Here is an 18,617-nt window from a genome sequence, read left to right as displayed (position 1 = left end):
TTTAAAAAAATGCCTTTAGTTTCACTTAGACTTACAATTACGGTTTACTGCTTCAAAGAAAGAGCAAAATTAATTATATTCTACCCAGTCTGTGATATGCCATGAAGCTGTCTGAAAAACTTAAAATAGATTACCAGTACTTACCATAATTTCCCATTTCTTGATCTTTCTCAATGCAATCACACAAGCCTAGCCAGAGTAGGATTATCTAGTTACAAAATGCCAATGCAAGGGTGGAACTCAAATTTAAGAAAAAAAACATCATGAGGTGTTCAGCAGGGGACTGGAATCAACCCATGTTTGATGCCATAGAGACAGGTCAGGAAAGGAACATTATGGTAAGTGTTATTAAACAATATTTCATTGTTTTTAGTTAGGAGTAGATGATGGTTTTATTCAGCAGCTGAGCACAAGATATGTCCCCTAATATTTCAGTGAGGCCTTATTTGACACATTCATCTTCTGGATCTGTATTAGCAGTACTGTGACAAGGTCCTCTGGCCCCCAAGTGAGAATACCAAAAAGTACCCACTTTTCTGATCTAAGATGGATGGAGCTTCCACATCCAAATGTACAGGGGTCGGGTCTGAACAAGGTACATAAATAACAGGGGCTCAACAACCCCTAAAATTACCTGGTTTTCATCCATGACCAACAAATCTGGATGGGGAAGTTGCTGCAAGATTGTTACGATAGTGTGGTTTAGTCATAATCTGCATGTTAAAACAGAGACAGTTTTTAAGCATAACTAAAGCTAAATCTTTTTATTTTTTGATAGAGTGGTAAAGGGTTAGAATCACTGTCAAGAATTAATTGGTGCCTGTGTCCCTAGTAGGGAGAGCGATCTGTCCTAAAGTCTTGATCACCAATGTCTCCAGGAATGAAAGTGAGGAAAAAACTTCAAGTTGCCACCAACAAAGAAATTAAGAGGAAAACTTCCATTGGTGACACTAATTCCCCCCCCCCCCCCCTGACAACTATTTAACCACTTCAATACGGAACATTTTCACCCCCTCCCTGCCCAGGCCAATTTTCAGCTTTCAGCACTGTCACAGTGTGAATGCCAATTAATCATGCAACACCATACCGAAATACAATTTTTATCATTTATTTTAGACAGATAGAACTTTCCTTTGTTGGTAATTAATCACCATTGGGTTTTTCTTTTTTTTTTTTTGTATACAAATGAAAAATACCAAACATTTTGAAAAAAAAAACATGTTTTTCTTAGTTTCTGTTATAGAATTTTGCAAATAAATCTTTTTTCATAAATTAATGCCAAAATATATTCTGCTACATTTCTTTGGTAAACATCAGAGTATAATATTTAGTCTGTAGGAAAGTTATAGAGTCTACAAACCACAGTATATATTTGAAAATTGATCAGTCTTGATGAACTGTCTATCTAATTTCTTGAGTCCCTAAAATGCCAGGAATGCACCTCAAATGACCCCTTTTTGGAAAGTAGACAGTCTGAGGTGTTTAGTAAGAGGCATGGTGAGTTTTTTTTTTAAGTTTTACTTTTTTGTCACAATTGGGCAATTACGTAAAAACATTTTTTCACATTGTTTTTTACATACCATCACAAGAGTAGTACAGCATCAACATATGATTGGTGTAGCAGTGATCAGGAATGCTGACTGATGACAGTATTTTCTTTAACATTTTTTTCACTTTCTTTTTTGCATTTTACTGTGACCAGAACAATGCAGTGTTACCATAGTGACACTATACTGCCCCAGGGAAGTGATCAGGGATTTTTCTTTACACTATTGTCACACTTACCCGTAATGCAGGTGGTCAGACACTGTAGCTGGCTTCTGTGTTCATCATCTATTGCAGCCCCCTTTCCTATAAGGTAAACAGGCCTACTGGTACTCAGTTGCCCCCAGGACTTATACACAATGCTGTAGTGCCTGGCTACCATGCCTGGGCAGGCTCAAGTTGAACATGGTAGACAGGTACTTGCAGTTGGAAGACAGGCAGACTGGTGCAATGACAGTTCAGGTACACGGCAGGCAAGGTTCAGAATAGTCAGGGTCAAATCCGTAGTCAAAAGGCAGCAGAGTTCAGAGAGTAGTTGATATCTGATCTAAGATCATCAACGAGGGAATCCAAACTAGCAGGGAGGGCAGACAACAGGGAGCTTGGAGCACATGTTACAAACACAATATCACAATAATGAGACTGCAGGCTTGGCTGGCTTAAGTCAGGTTTGGTCTCCACCCAGAGACTGGCCACATCAATCACCCTGCAGGTGGGCAGACAGGGAAAATGTATCACGACTAAAACCAGGATGCTGGAATGCGACCAACAGCTGTGATAGAGCAAGAGCACTACACACACCTAACAACTGTGATTGCTTGTAACAGTGATTTTAACTGTTCTAAGCAATAATTTTTAGGAATGGGATCTATTCATTGACAGTGTATACTATTGTGATAGCTGGTACAAATGTGCTGTGATTGGCCCTGCCTGTATCATGTGATCGCTGTGACCAATCACAGAGTTCATCAAAATAGTACACAATGAATGGCTATGAATGAAAGCCATTTATTGTGTACAATTGTCATGTGATCACTGTGATTGGTCACAGCTATCACATGCTACTGGGGCTGGCCCGCTACAATGACCAGTCAGTGGACAAAGTGGGTGACAGATTGTGCTGTAGCACAGCCACTAGGGTGTGCGTGAGGTGCACGACTGGGAGGACGTCCTCCCAGAACAAGAGAGCCCCCGCTTGACTGTCATTTGTCTATAGGCCAGGTGGGAGGCAGCTAAGAGGCGATTGACCCCACAATGGAAACATTTTCTTTACTTTCCAGTTTGGTTTACTGGACAGTAAGTAAAGAGAAATCTCCATAAACACAGGTAAAAAAAAGAAAACAAACAGCAGTTTTAACACTCCTCTATTCTGTGTAAATATTTTGGCTTCAGATAAACATTAACAGTATTGGTACCAACATTTGTTCTTCCATATGGTAATTAAAATAGTGTAAAAAGTGAGTTTTTTTCTGTGATCTGTTTCTTTTTTTTCAGGCACTAAAAATATTTTTAGTACAAAGCATTTTTTAATGTGGCTCCACAAAAAAAAAAAGCACACATAGAAAAAATGCGTAAGTAAATGGTTAAAAAAGAAATCAGCAAAAAATAAATAGCTCAGGAAAGAAGGAGATGACAGACTTAATAAAAATAAGGCTTTAGGAAGGAAATACTCCCATCCCAGCTGTGCTGCCCACCTGAGAAAAGTGAGTGTATTCCTACTTTTATTTTGGTTATCTTATGGTCTTCATATTTATTCTGTATATCTTATCTGTATATCTTCTAATTCATTAATTATATATATATATATATATATATATATATATATATATATATATAGTATATTAATATGCATACAGTTTAAGGTTTGCCCAATTTATATTTTCTCTGGGCCAAACAGATTTCAAAGGGACTGAGTAGGATATGATGCTGGCCTAAACAGCGTGTCAGATTGTTAGTTTGTGCCATTGTGCCAGGTTAAGAATTCTGCCATTTTCTAGCCCTGCACCAGTCCAATGTGATTTTGTAGATGCAAGGAATGTGTGAATAAACACAGATATGGAGTTCATATAGTTTCTTCTCCTTTAAGTAAAATAAGTTAATTTGCCTTTTCAGTGCATGACCTATAGTATTTCTTTACATTTTGCTTTGACCTGGACTTTGAATCATAATCATCCTGTCATACTGTAAGGGATGATATACTACAAGTATTATTTGAATGAATACTATGTTTGTTGGTGTCTTTTTTTAAGAGAGACATGAACTCATCTGTCTACTCAGTTAACCGTCTGTCAAAAACATACAATAACTCTCATGGCCACAATAGAAGACTTTGTTTGGAGATGGATTTGTAAAGACATGGTGGAGTTAACATATGGATATATTATTACTGTCATGCCTCCTGCATACTGTCCATCTTCATAACGATACCGTTCTCAATACTTCTAACCTTTTGTTGAGATCCATCTAGTGACAAAACCTCTTATAAGTACATAAACTTGTTTGGAAGCGTGTTGGCCCTACCATGTCTTTGTACCCCTCATGATTATTCAATCCCAGGAAGGAAAATTGGGTATAGCACTTCCACAAAACAACAATTTAGGGCACAAATAAGAGAAGGTCTTTGGTTCTTCTAAATTCTGATTTATAAGTAATGTATTTGCCATTTCCCGTGTAAAAGCTACAGCCACAAAAACGTGAGCAGCCTTTGCAGCTAAAAGAAGAGAAAGTGGAGTTAGAGACTAAGAAGGCACAGCAAGAGGCATCCATAGAAATCACAATTGCTTACACAGCAGAAAGCCTTCAGAGAAACATCCCTAGATAAACTTACTACAGAGCAGGGGCGGACTGACCATTTGGAAACTCGGGCACTGTCCGAGGGCCTGGGGTCAGTAGGTGGCCCCATGAGATGCCCCTGGTACCTTTTACATAGGCTTTTTTGAGTTTGGGCAAGGACACAGGGGCCCCATGATCCCCTATTGCCCGGGGGCCCCATGAGTTGTCAGTCCGCCTCTGCTACAGAGGTGTAATCTTCAGCTGTCAGAACTGAATCAGCAGCCCTAGAATCAGCTGTATACCCTGACCGTGTATGCAGTAGTGTTTTTTGGTCAGAGTTTAAATCGCAGGATTCTCTACAATGCACTTCACAATATGTCTATCAACACTTCAAGCCAAGTAGCAACACTCACTTAGAGGTAATAAGAAAAGACAACATTGAGGAGACAAACCAAACATGCAAAACAGTACCACTAGAGGCCAGCAGCAAGTATCAAGTCTGGAAAGAACAGAACTCCAAAGTGACACTCCCATATTAGGCTCCCCACACACAAGATACCTGAGTCTACAAATTATCCTACAAGATTAGCTTCCATGTGCCTTTTTTGTTGTCAATACTGCTAGAATTGTCTTGAGTTCCATCTAACGATCAAACTGCACTGCCTTTTATAAGTACATAAATGTGTTTAGCAAAATTTTGACCTTTTCATGTTTCCATACCTCTCAATTGTTTTTAATCCCAGAAAGAATGAGCATTAGTAGGAAGTCAGTCACCATCACTGGCAAAGTTTAGTGGAGAATAAAATCTGTGTTCCCCACAGGCAGCATTGCTGGAGAGATTTGGACTATCTATTTCCAGTAACTGCTACACTCACCAGTAACATAACACTTTTAATGTGTATTTCATGTATTTGATTGCATGCATTTTTATTTTTTCTTAACAGTTCAAACTCACCCTGTTCTCTCAATAAAACTTCAAGGTATGTACACACAATTACTGAAGGATAGGAAGGTTAAGCTGCATGTCAAGCTGCACAGGCCACAGGGTAACATGTAGTGAGGATAGAAACATTTCTGTATAGTAGTTCAAGCAGAAAACAATATACCCTTTTATCTTTAAAAATAAAAACATGGCCTTGTATACATGTATTGTAGTATGACTTAGACATGTGAATTTGGTTTGTTCAGATTAATTTTTTTTTAACTTTTTGGAGATTTGACCCCCACAAAAAAAAAACAGCCTCCCTCCAAACGTGATGTGGGTGTGTCTCTTCATGGGACACACCATTTGCTGAATGACAGGTATACATGGTGGTGGGTCACCAGGTGACATAACCAGTTTGACCCTGTCCCCATGTTTACCTGTCATTTGGCAAGTGATGTGTTCTGTGGAGAGATACTCACCAATGACAGGTAGACCCAGTGACCCTGCCTCAATGTTTATCTGCCATTCAGCATGTATCCTTAGATGGGACATGGCGTGTTCGGCGGGCAGGGTTTTTTTCTCATGGGGGTCGGCATTCATCATGGTTGACATTGGATCTACTTCGGGGACATTTATTTTTTTTGGAGAGTTAATAAAGAACTTGTCAAAAACTGTGTTTTTTAAAAATTTTTGACACTTTTGTTTAGTAAATGAGTAGGGGTATCATGTACCCTATACTCATTCACGAAGGGGGGGGAGCTGCGATTGTTAAAGGGGGTTTCCAGATTCTGATAAGCCCTCTGCCTGCAGAGCCCCACAACCACTGTCCAGGGTTGTGGGGAGGAGGTCCTTGTCCTCATCAACATGGGAACAAAATGCTTTGGGTAAGAGCCCCCCCAAAACACCCCTCCCATATTGAAAGCATGTGACCTGGTATGCTTGCTTAACCCCCCTTTCCTGATCTGTCCGGCTGAATGCTCATATAAGGGTTCCCCTTAAAATCCACACCAGACCTAAGAGTCTGGCATGGATTTTGGGGGGACCCATGGCTTTTTTTTTAAATATGGCATGAGGTTCCCCTCAAAATTCACATTAGATCAGAACCCACACTGTTTTTTTCAATAGAATTTAACCCACTTGTTTTGTTTTGTGAAGACGACAAATGACGAAACGCGTAGAGGTTCATCCTTCCATTCCGTGAAGACTTCGAATGCCGAAACACGTAGACGTTCATCCTTCTTCTCCGTGAAGACGTTGAATGACAAAACGCGTAGGGTGGAGCTTCGGACTAACGTCACTACGTTCTGTAAGAGGCTGTCGTCTCAGCTTTCTGTGATTTTAACAAAATGTGTTTGTTGCTAGTGTCGGCCATAACACTGTTCCATGTGAGTGGATTATGATGAGTTTTTACAAATAAACGTGTCGTACGGTATCACACGATCGTTTGTTTTGTTTTTCTTTCTTTTCTGAGCCTGTGCACGAAGTTCTTGGAATTCGGTTTGGAAGTTCTTGCTGCTGAGTTATAGATCTGCAGAATATTGCTCCCAAGGAAGATAAATTAAGTGTCTGGATATCTGGGTCTCCCTGACCTACAGAATATTACATCTACAAGCTGAGAGAGGAATATTTTGAAAAGCTGGGCAACGCTGAGCCTGGCTGCAGAGTATTGCTCCCAGAGAAAAAAGTGCAATTGCTGGTTTATAATTTAACTGGCAATTTGCTCTGGTGAGTTTATTCATTTCTGTTGGTGGTGGATTTGCACAAATTTGTTTTTGTGGTGATGGACATTGTTCACTGTTGATGGAAAAAGAGAAAAATAAATTTTCAAAGACTATTTTTTTGTCACAATATAATTTTTCACTGTTTAATTTTACCACTAATTAATTTGAACATTTAATTTGTTAGCGCTACCTTTTTTTGTTTTATGATTGTAACCTTTATTTTAAGGGCAAGGTTTAGCAGCTTATGTTAATTGATTATATGAGAACACTATTTTGGCGCTATTTCCACTTATAATTTTTTTCACTATGGGGGCAGGATATAGTATACTGATTGATTACGTTCACTAAGAAACTCACAAAAAGCTTAGTTTTAATATACAGTACATCTGTATAAAATACAGTATATAAAATATAATTGCTCATACCTGTAAAGTAAAAAAAAGACTTGGCTGCAAATGCTGTCTGAAGAAAATGAAAGTTAGTATCAATTATCTTTGACTCTACCTATTGTGACAGTGTGGCGATCTGTCACGATATAATAAGGACATTTCACCCGGGATTCTCAACAAGGCAGGTTGAGGGGCTCCAGAGTATTTGTTTGATGCAGAGGAAAGTGGCTTTTCACTTTCCTCATGTCTTTGTGAAGTCCATTTTGGGACCTGGAGCCTGGAGATTTCAAAGTGATTTGGGAGGGATGAAATCTCCAATCCTGGGACCAGGTTTTGGGAATGGCCAGGATACTGATTGATCAGGTGTGCATGGCTCTCTTCTAGAGTCAGGACCAGGGTTCTGGGCTCCACCCCGGCAGTCAGGAGGTGACTGCCTGGCAGTCAGGAGCACTTCACCTAGGAGAGGTGGAAGCCAGAGTAGCTGGTGTGTGAAACAGCCATTTGGAAAACAGTCTGCAGGAGACAGAAGTAAGTCTGATGTGGAAGGCCAGAGGCGGATTGTATGTATAAGCCAAGAGGCTAAAAGTCAGTTTTGGAAGACTGACATGCTGAAAACCCCTGTGAGGGAAATTGTTTGCTTTGGATTTATGGAACTTTTCCTTTGAATAAAAGTGGGCTAAAACGGCCCTTAAAGAGAAAGCGAGTTGCTGTGTGCTTTAAAAAAGCTTTACCACTTGATGCGAGTTCCCACACTATACTAAAGCACAAACAATACACATTGCGGTTATGTACACTGCTCTATACACATTACACTTCCCACAGTGGTATTGGCCCAGCACCATTACATACACCTTTTAGTATTAGTATGTTATAAAAGTATTCATGTGATTATATGTTTATGTATTACCCCTAGGTGCTGTGCCAATGCCACATGTCTGCTGGAATTACATGTGTTTCCTCCCTTTCCCCTCCCTCCATTTCCTTTGTGGGCACATTGCAGGCTTCCACTTCAACCTGTCAATCCCAGATGGTGTTTACCACCGTGTTCCAATGGGCGTCATGTCCGCCTGCTGGGTGGGTGATCTTCCGCCTGAGGCGTTTATGCAAATGTGCGCCGGCTTTGATGCACATCTAGTGCGACATCCAGCACTATCAGTTCCCAGGGTGGCCTTCTGGGGCATGTTCACTTCCGTCAGTGATGGGTGCACGCATGCACACTAGTGATAATGCTCTTACGGTGCTCATCCAATACACCAGTACAGAGTCTTTGCTTCACACATCTGAGCACTGGGCACTGAAAGGCAGCACTGTTAGGTGGAACTGACTGGCACTGATAGGCGGCACTGGCAGGCACTGATAGGCGACACTGACTGGCACTGATGGGTGACACTGAAAGGCAGCTCAGATGGGCACTGATATGTGGCATTGATGTGCACTGGTTGGCACTGATATGTGGCATTCATGTGGCATTGATGGGCACTGACACGAGGCACTGATGAGCACTGACACAAGGCACTGATGGACACTGACAGGTGGCACTGCTGGGGCTAAACTGATCATCAGGGCACACTGATCATCAGTGCCCTGATGTTCAGTGTACATGTCCCCTCTGAGGGATGTCGATTACCGCCTCTCCTCTCAAGCTGTCAGTGTGACAGCTCGAGAGGAGAGAAATGCCGATACACAGCTGGACACAGCTGATCACATGAACGAGCCGATATCTTTGGCTCTTTCCGTGATTGGTGATCCGCTGTGTCCAAGGGACACAGTGCACTGCTGATCGCCGCGCTGCGCACTCCCTGATAATGGGAGGACATTATATGACGTCCTCCCAGAACAAGAGAACCACCTTGCGTCCATCATATTACTATATAGTGGGAGGGAGGTGGTTAAAAAATGAATACAATTAAATTAAAAAATGCAAAGCACCCCTGTCCCCTCATGTTTGCGCACAAAGGCAAATGCATACATAGGTAGTGCATGCATATGTTTGTGATGTTCGCAATACACATGTGAGGTATTGCTGCAAACGTTGTAGCGAGAGCAATAATTCTAGCACCAGACTTCTTTTGTAACTCTGAATTGGCAACCTGTAAAGGCTTTTAAAGCATTGACTATTGAAATTTCTTAAGTACTGTAGACGCCAATCCACGAACATGAAATTTTAGGTATGTAATTACTCAGCGTAACATCATCTTCTATATTTTACCAAACAATTGTGTATTATATTGTGCCTTTGTATATTAAAGTGTACTTTTTCCAACAAATTGAGCTGTGCAATACCATGTGACATATAAAATTGCAAAACCCACCATTATATTCTCTAGGGCCTCCACTTAAAAAAAATATATAATGTTTTCTGGTAATTTTCTTTAAAAAAAATTCTGATTTTTACAGGAGAGAAGTGTCAGAATAGGCTTGGTCTTCAAGTGGCTAAAGATACAGTAGCTTGTGCACTTCTGCATTAGTGAATATTCAGTTTAACCCTGTTCACACTGTAGAATAAGAATACAGCAGCCACAAAGGAAGACATTTTTCAGCCATTATAAGCTACCAGGTTATATAAGATATGCAGCACAGCAGATACATTCATCTTGGGGGCTAGCAGGTCATTCATAAATCCCATATCATTTGGACTTCCTAATTGTCTCTGGGGCAGTAACAGTGTGTGAAATGCTGTTACAGGGCAGAGGGTAGCACATTGGTTTTTTTTTACATAGCTCCTTTTAGTTGGGATCTTTGCTGGGCAGCCTGCTCGAAGCCACATAGACTTTTATTGAAAACCTGCTCTGTTGGTTATTGCTCTTCTTGCACATACATGTGCTTAACTACATGCATCCCAATGAAATGTTTGTTTGATACAGGCCCTTTCACACTTCTCAGTTTTTGATCAGTTAAAAGAAGCAGTAGAAAAATGCATCCCTTAAAATTTAATGGAACTTTTCACACTGGTCAGTTGCATTTCTGGCTGCTTTCATGCTGCATCGCTGCAAAAACATGGTAAAAATACATAATCTTCCGCTTTTTTAACTGAAAAACTGATCAGTGTGAAAGGGCCCTAACATGCACCAAACACGCACTAGAAATGCAGCAAGCAGGACTTTTAAAAATGCAACTGAAACACAACTGACCAGTTCCAGGGGATTTAAAGGGATGCATTATGCCTTTTTGCAATGGAGCAGTGTGGAAGCAGCATACAACGCAGCTGAAACACAATTGAAATGCAATTGAATGGTGTGGAGTACCATAGGATTTAAGGGATGCATTTTTTCCACTTTTTTTTAACTGAAAAATTGATTTAAAAAAAACTGATCATTGTGAAAGGGACCTAAGGATGTAGTATTTAGTCTGTGCTTTAATTACTTCTTCCAGCAACCTGAAATCTGTCCAAAGTGACATAGGTGCTAAATGTTCTTTGCACCCAGCATCCATGTGAACTAAAGCTGGGTATAAACTAGAAGAATTTTGTTCAACATTTTTCCTTTTAAAACATTGTAAGTTAATTGCTCATTTTTCTAATCATTAGTTGGGTCAAATCGCTGTTCATTTTCTACTGCGGTGATAAAAAAATTTGAAAGAGCATGATTAAAAATTTTCCTCGAATGAATGAATTTCTAACAGTGTATGTGTTTTTTTTTCCATAAAGCCGAATCATTCCAAAAATGAATATTAAAAGCAGACAAAATCTTGAACTACTGTCAAATGACGTTAGAATGTTCTGAGAATGTTTGTACAAAATTTCCTAAGAATTTTCACACAAACATTTGTTGGAAATTATACTAGTGTAGACACAGCTATAGTAAATCAGCTTGGTCTGTTAATTATCACAATACCATATATTTCCCAATAGTGGTCCTTTGGGAAGACGCTTTAGGAATTTAAAGACTGAAGTAGTGTTTACCATATAGTCAGAGGAATGCCACCTGGTTGTTAATAACTATGCATATATTTACATCTGTTTGTATATACAAGCAAAGACATGCATTGCAGATTATTTCATCGGATTTGAACTCCATTTCTAGCCAGGAAAAGAAACAGATGTACACTATCAGAATAAAAATTAACACAATTAGATATGCAGCACAACAGTTACTCACTTCGAAGACTAGTACGTCATTCATAAATCCCCCACTATTAGGACTTCCTTATTTTTTCCCGGGCAGTAAGGGTGTATAAAATGCTGTTACAGGGGTTGTAATATTGTTTTTTTTTAATGTTAGGCCAGATCATATAAGTGATTATGTATCAGGAATCAGTGATTTTCTTTGAGTTTTTTAAACAAACTTCCACTAACCCAGTTGCTGAATGATTGACTTTTTGCAACATTTAGAGTCAGCTGCAAGATAGCCAGATACAATAAAGCCAGCCATAGGTGGTTAAAATCTCGGTTGGTTCAGCAGGGATTATCTGAGATTTGAACCATGTATAGGCAGGCTGAATGTACCCAAGTTTATCAACTTGGGTACAACCAGCCAGACTGATTTTACATGCAATTATTGCTAGCGGCTAGTATAGCTTCTAGAAATAATCACTATAATCACTGGGAGCCATGAGAACACAATGGCTCCACGGGAGGGAACCTGTGGTTGCAGGAAATAAAATTGCTCATTTATGGCCAGCTTAACTTGCATGGTATCATGTACCTGGGTTAGACTGAGTAGATAAGAGAGTTCCTCTAGAACCTCATGCCCAAATCTTCTGAAGGTGGTGACAGAGAGTGTGAGGGCTGAGCTGGAATGGTGTTACAGCCAGATGTGTTGAACTGGGAGCTGAAGATCACTTGGCAAGAACCAGGCAAAGAAACATTATGGTACTGGATCAGAGTCCAGAAAAAAAGCCAAGGTCAGTAAAAGCTGGTCAATGTGGTACCGAATCAGGAGGCAAGAGCAGAGTCCAGGAAACAAGCCAAGTCGGTAGCAACTGAGCAAACAGGTAAAGCATCAGGCAGTAGTAGAGTCCAGAAGGCAAGCTGGGTCACACACAGTGAGGCAGAATCAGTAGGTCAGGTCTCATGTAAAAAAGGACAAGCTGAAGACCACTCAGAAACTTCTTTCTACAGTGTTTTGGTTTATATATTCCACTGGGCACCAAAAACAGTGCTAAACATGCACAGAGGTATGGTCAGCGTCAGGGCTTTTTTTTCTGGTGGAAAGTGCCGAAACAGCGTTCTGGAACCTCTGCCAGAGACAGTGTGGGAGCCCATCGGGAGCCAAGCCTGTCTGTGTCAGTCACTGTGTAGGCTGCTGCCTGTATGAAAGCAGGACGTCCGTGGATGGATCATACAGCTGCAGCTTGAGAGTGAGAGGGCAGAATGATCTGCACTCCGCTGCACCTCTGCCTGCAGACCGACAGAAAGTGCGTTTTGCCTCCAGTCAACTTCCTAGGTTTGGTTTGTTCCATCGTATGAGTAGATAACTTGTTCTCCTCCCCAGCCTCCTGTCAAGTTAACTGGTGTGCTGTGGAGATAAATTTTACGTTTTCTGGTGAGAATGGTGTTGAATGGGGCTGTGCTGTGCCTGCTGTGATTGTCTCTTTACTGCACTGGGCTGTCTATTTTCTGTATATTTGGGAATGTCTCTTTGGAATGTCTCTTTGCTGGATATTTGAGGCTGACTTTTAATATTTGAGATGTCTTTTTGCTGAGTATTTGGGGATGTATCTTTGCTGGATATATGGGGATGTCTCTTTGCTGGATATTTGGGAATGTCTCTGAAAGATATTTGGGAATGCCTCTTTGATGAATATGTTCGGCTGTCTCTTTGCTGGATATTTTGGAATGTCTCTTTGCTGGGTATATGCTCTTTGCTGAGTATTTGGATATGTCTGGATATTTCCAAAGCATGCTCCCATTTATAGCTATGTTCTAATTTGGGTCCTCATATAGGTTAGAATAGAACTACACTTTAGAGAGGCACCTTAATGTGTATGTGTAGTTTCACATGTATGTGCAAATATATGCAAGTGAACTATCTGCATAAAAAAGTGAAAATGTGTTTTTGCAGGAAACATATAAAAGTGTTTAATTGTGCCTAGGTAATACCCTGAAAAAATATACCTTCTGACTTGAATTTCTTCTGAAAAATAAGTGCATTTCATGGCATGTGAAAGTGCTTAGGCACTACTGTGACTACAGCTTCACAGCTGAATTGCTGCAGTGTGAATATGAGGCACTCTGCCTCTGGCCGCTATAGAAGATTTGGCTTGAATATGTTTCTACTGTGCTCCTAACTGTTCTTTTTGCTGGAGACCCGCCACACAGACACAGTACAGAAAAGATATGGTAAGTCAGTAACAAGGAAAATATCCGAGACATAAGGCAATTCTGGTGACTAGTCCTGTGCCCAATGTCTTTTTGGGTACAGCTTGTTCTGTCTCTCCAATCTAAGCATTGAAAGTGTGATCTCTGTAACTTACAGTTGTGATGAGATAGTGATAACTCCAATCTTAGTTGAATAACACAGGCAGTGACTCAATCCAGATGACACCTTGTAGATCTTGTGAAGTTTATTCCATAAACTGAGAGAATCTTACAACAATGAACATTGAATAGGTCAAATGATCATAATGTGATCTGCTTCATGATATGAGGCTAGAAGCTGAAATGCATTTCTGGGAAAAGGGGTGGGCTATCTATACAGCAAGAACTAAACCAGAGGAAAGGGAGGAGCAGAGACAAAATTCAAGAACACTTAAAGGCATATGTCAAACAAACTTTAGTCCAATATAAGAAATGAAGATTCTTTCCAGGAACATCTCCCTATAAATCAAGTTGACGACTTGTCTTGCTCTTTGGGCAAAAGAAGTACTAGTTCCTTTATAGGCCTAAAGTAAAGGTGTGCAGAACCTTCTTTCATGGTGGATATAGCCAAGATGTGTCCAGAAATGCAGTAGTAGGTACTGCACGACTGCCACAGTCAGCAGGGTTGAGGCTAGTAGGAATATAGTGCCATTGTTGAGGCGTAGAGAACTTCCTTATGCGTTCCACTCTGTTGCCAACATAAACGTAGAACTGTCTTGTGCGATTGTGTATATATCCTAGCACTATTTTGCTGTTTGTATAAAAGTCAAAGGAGTCTATTTCAACATTTGTTTCAAGTTTTATAAGCTCAGCAATTTCGACAGCTAACACAGCTGCACAAAGTTCAAGCCTTGGAATAGTATGTGCAGGTTTGGGTGTGAGCTTGGTCTTGCCCATGATAAATCTTACACCCACTTTACCGCTGGGATCCATAGCTAGAAGATAAGCCACCGCAGCAATGGCTTCGTTGAATGCATTGGAGAAGACATGAATCTCTCTTCTGGTGGCATTCTTTAAGGATGCTTGGGTGTAAGAGGGTGGTATCTGGAGTTGCTCTAATGCTTTTAGAGACTGTTTCCGAGATTCCCTCCTTTGTTGTTTCTCCTTGGGTAAGGGGGTATCCCAGTTTGAGCTTTCAGAAGTAAGTTGTCTCAGCAGTATCTTACCCTGAATGGTGAGAGGTGTAATGAAACCTAAGGGATCATAAATGCTGTTCACTGTAGACAATACTCCTCGCTTTGTGAAAGGCTTGTCACAGGCTGATGCTTGAAATGTGAATGTGTCTTTTTTAACATTCCAAAGCAATCCAAGACTGCATTGTATAACAGAAAGGTCAGATCCTAGTTGGAATTTCTTCACTCTGACAGCATGGTCATCAGAAGGAAAGGCTATCATGATGAGCTTGTCGCTGTTAGAGATGATTTTGCGAAGTCTGAGGTTTGCAGTGGCAAGCATGTTCTGGGTTCTAGTAAGAAGGTCAATAGCTTCTTCTTCATTGGGCAGAGATTTGAGTCCGTCGTCTACATAGAAATTATTTTCGACAAACTGTCTTGCATCAGATCCAAATTCTTTCTCACCCTATTGAGCTGTTTTCGTCAGTCCATAAATTGCTACTGCAGGAGAAGGACTGTTACCGATAACATGTATCTTCATTCGGTAGTCTATGACTTCATCATTGACATCACTGACACGGTATGCGGCTTGCAGACACTCAGCAGCAGGCGGGATAGGCGGCTTGCAGACACTCAGCAGCAGGCGGCTTGCAGACAGGGATGACCAGCGATCAGCAGACAGGGAAGACCAGCGATCAGCAGACAGGGAAGAACAGCGATCAGCAGACAGGGACGACCAGCGATCAGCAGACAGGGACGACCAGCGATCAACAGACAGGGACCCGACAGACGGCTTGCAGAAACTCAGCAGCAGGCGGCTTCCAGGGACACTCACGATAGGCGGCTTGCAGACACTCAGCAGCAGGCGGCTTGCAGACTCTCGGGCCCCCCACCAAGAATCCGCAACAAAGGGCCGCCAAGGTGTCTCTACGTGCCCCCCGGCGGGCACGTTGTGGGCACGTGACTTCCCGCACTCTGCGCCCGCCAGAGACAAAGCGGCCCATGTGAGGGGGGCATACCTCGTTGCCCTGGCAACCCGACATTGGGCCGGGGCAACTGGGAAGTGTCCTGGGCGGCTTAAGAAGTCCGGTGTAGGACCCAACGCCGCCCGTCCGTGGCTGTGTGCTGTCTGTCCCCCACTCGGGAGAGGGTGCTGTGCGGGGTCTGCGCTGAGGTCAGACCCCACAGCCAAGACCCTGTTGAGCCCCTGCAAACCTGCTGTGTCCCTACCTGCTGAAGCCTGCTGTGTCCCCTGCTGACTGCTGTGTTGTTCCCTGTCTGCTGATCGCTGGTCGTCCCTGCCTGCTGATCGCTGGTCGTCCTTGTCCTCTGATCGCTGGTCGTCCCTGTCCGCTTATCGCGGGTCGTCCTTGTCCGCTGATCGCTGGTCATCCTTGTCCGCTGATCGCTGGTCGTCCTTGTCCGCTGATCGCGGGTCGTCCTTGTCCGCTGATCACTGGTCGTCCCTGTCCGCTGATCGCTGGTCGTCCCTGGAACACTGAGTGCCGTGGTCGTCCCTGTCTGCTGATCGCTGGTCGTCTCTGTCTGCTGATCACTGGTCGTCCCTGTCTGCTGATAGCTGGTCGTCCCTAGAACGCTGAGTGCCGTGGGGGTCCCTGTCTGCTGATCGCTGGTCGTCCCTGTCCGCTGATCGCTGGTCGTCCTTGTCTGCTGATCGCTGGTCGTCCCTGGAACGCTGAGTGCCGTGGGGGTCCCTGTCTGCTGATCGCTGGTCATCCCTGTCTGCTGATCGCTGGTCGTCCCTGTCTGCAAGCCGCCTGCTGCTGAGTGTCTGCAAGCTGCCTTTCGTGAGTGTCCCTGGAAGCCGCCTGCTGCTGAGTGTCTGCAAGCTGCCTATCGTGAGTGTCCCTGGAAGCCGCCTGCTGCTGAGTGTCTGCAAGCCAATTATTGGGTCCCTGTCTGCTGATCGCTGGTCGTCCCTGTCTGCTGATCGCTGGTCGTCCCTGTCTGCTGATTGCTGGTCGTCCCTGTCTGCTGATCGCTGGTCGTCCCTGTCCGCTGATTGCTGGTCATCCCTGTCCGCTGATTGCTGGTCGTCCCTGTCCGCTGATCGCGGGTCGTCCCTGTCCGCTGATCGCGGGTCGTCCCTGTCTGCTGATCGCTGGTCGTTCCTGTCTGCTGATCGCTGGCTGTCCCTGTCTGCTGATCGCTGGCCGTCCCTGTCTGCTGATCGCTGGCCGTCCCTGTCTGCTGATCGCTGGCCGTCCCTGTCTGCTGATCGCTGGTCGTCCCTGTCTGCTGATCGCTGGTCGTCCCTGTCTGCTGATCGCTGGTCATCCCTGTCCGCTGATCGCTGGTCGTCCCTGTCCGCTGATCGCTGGTCGTCCCTGTCCGCTGATCGCTGGTTGTCCCTGTCCGCTGATAGCGGGTCGTCCCTGTCCGCTGATCGCGGGTCGTCCCTGTCTGCTGATCGCGGGTCGTCCCTGTCCGCTGATCGCGGATCGTCCCTGTCTGCTGATTGCGGGTCGTCCTTGTCTGCTGATCGCGGGTCGTCCCTGTCTGCTGATCGCGGGTCGTCCCTGTCTGCTGATCGCGGGTCGTCCCTGTCTGCTGATCGTGGGTCGTCCCTGTCTGCTGATCGTGGGTCGTCCCTGTCTGCTGATCGCGGGTCGTCCCTGTCTGCTGATCGCGGGTCGTCCCTGTCTGCTGATCGCGGGTCGTCCCTGTCTGCTGATCGCTGGTCGTCCCTGTCTGCAAGCCGCCTGCTGCTGAGTGTCTGCAAGCTGCCTATCATGAGTGTCCCTGGAAGCCACCTGCTGCTGAGTGTCTACAAGCCGCCTTTCGTGAGTGTTCCTGGAAGCTGCCTGCTGCTGAGTGTCTGCAAGCCAATTATTGGGTCCCTGTCTGCTGATCACTGGTCGTCCCTGTCTGCTGATCGCTGGTCGTCCCTGTCTGCTGATCGCTGGTCGTCCCTGTCTGCTGATCGCTGGTTATCCCTGTCCGCTGATCGCTGGTCGTCCCTGTCCGCTGATCGCTGGTCGTCCCTGTCCGCTGATTGCTGGTTGTCCCTGTCCGCTGATAGCGGGTCGTCCCTGTCCGCTGATCGCGGGTCGTCCCTGTCTGCTGATCGCGGGTCGTCCCTGTCCGCTGATCGCGGATCGTCCCTGTCTGCTGATTGCGGGTCGTCCCTGTCTGCTGATTGCGGGTCGTCCTTGTCTGCTGATCGCGGGTCGTCCCTGTCTGCTGATTGCGGGTCGTCCCTGTCTGCTGATCGTGGGTCGTCCCTGTCTGCTGATCGTGGGTCGTCCCTGTCTGCTGATCGTGGGTCGTCCCTGTCTGCTGATCGTGGGTCGTCCCTGTCTGCTGATCGCGGGTCATCCCTGTCTGCTGATCGCTGGTCGTCCCTGTCTGCAAGCCGCCTGCTGCTGAGTGTCTGCAAGCTGCCTATCATGAGTGTCCCTGGAAGCCACCTGCTGCTGAGTGTCTACAAGCCGCCTTTCGTGAGTGTTCCTGGAAGCCGCCTGCTGCTGAGTGTCTGCAAGCCGATTATCGGGTCCCTGTCTGCGGATAGCTGGTCACCCCTGTCTGCGGATCGCTGGTCACCCCTGTCTGCGGATCGCTGGTCATCCCTGTCTGCAAGCCGCCTGCTGCTGAGTGTCTGCAAGCCACCTATCCTGCCTGCTGCTGAGTGTCTGCAAGCAGCATACCGTGAGTGCCCCTACAAGCCGCATGTTGCGGAGTGCCCTGAACTACCCCCCATTGTGTGCCCAGATTACCCTTGCCTGAACTGCCCCTATTGTGTGCCCAGATTACCCTTACCTGAACTGCCCCATTGAGTGCCCAGATTATTTCTACCTGAACTGTTCCTATTGTGTGCCGGGATTAGTACTTGCT

The sequence above is a fragment of the Staurois parvus genome, unplaced genomic scaffold (assembly GCF_062004578.1).
Source record: "Staurois parvus isolate SC_StPar_1 unplaced genomic scaffold, SC_StPar_1.0 ptg000153l, whole genome shotgun sequence".
Classification (NCBI taxonomy): domain Eukaryota; kingdom Metazoa; phylum Chordata; class Amphibia; order Anura; family Ranidae; genus Staurois; species Staurois parvus.
Note: the sequence above shows the minus strand (reverse complement) of the source record.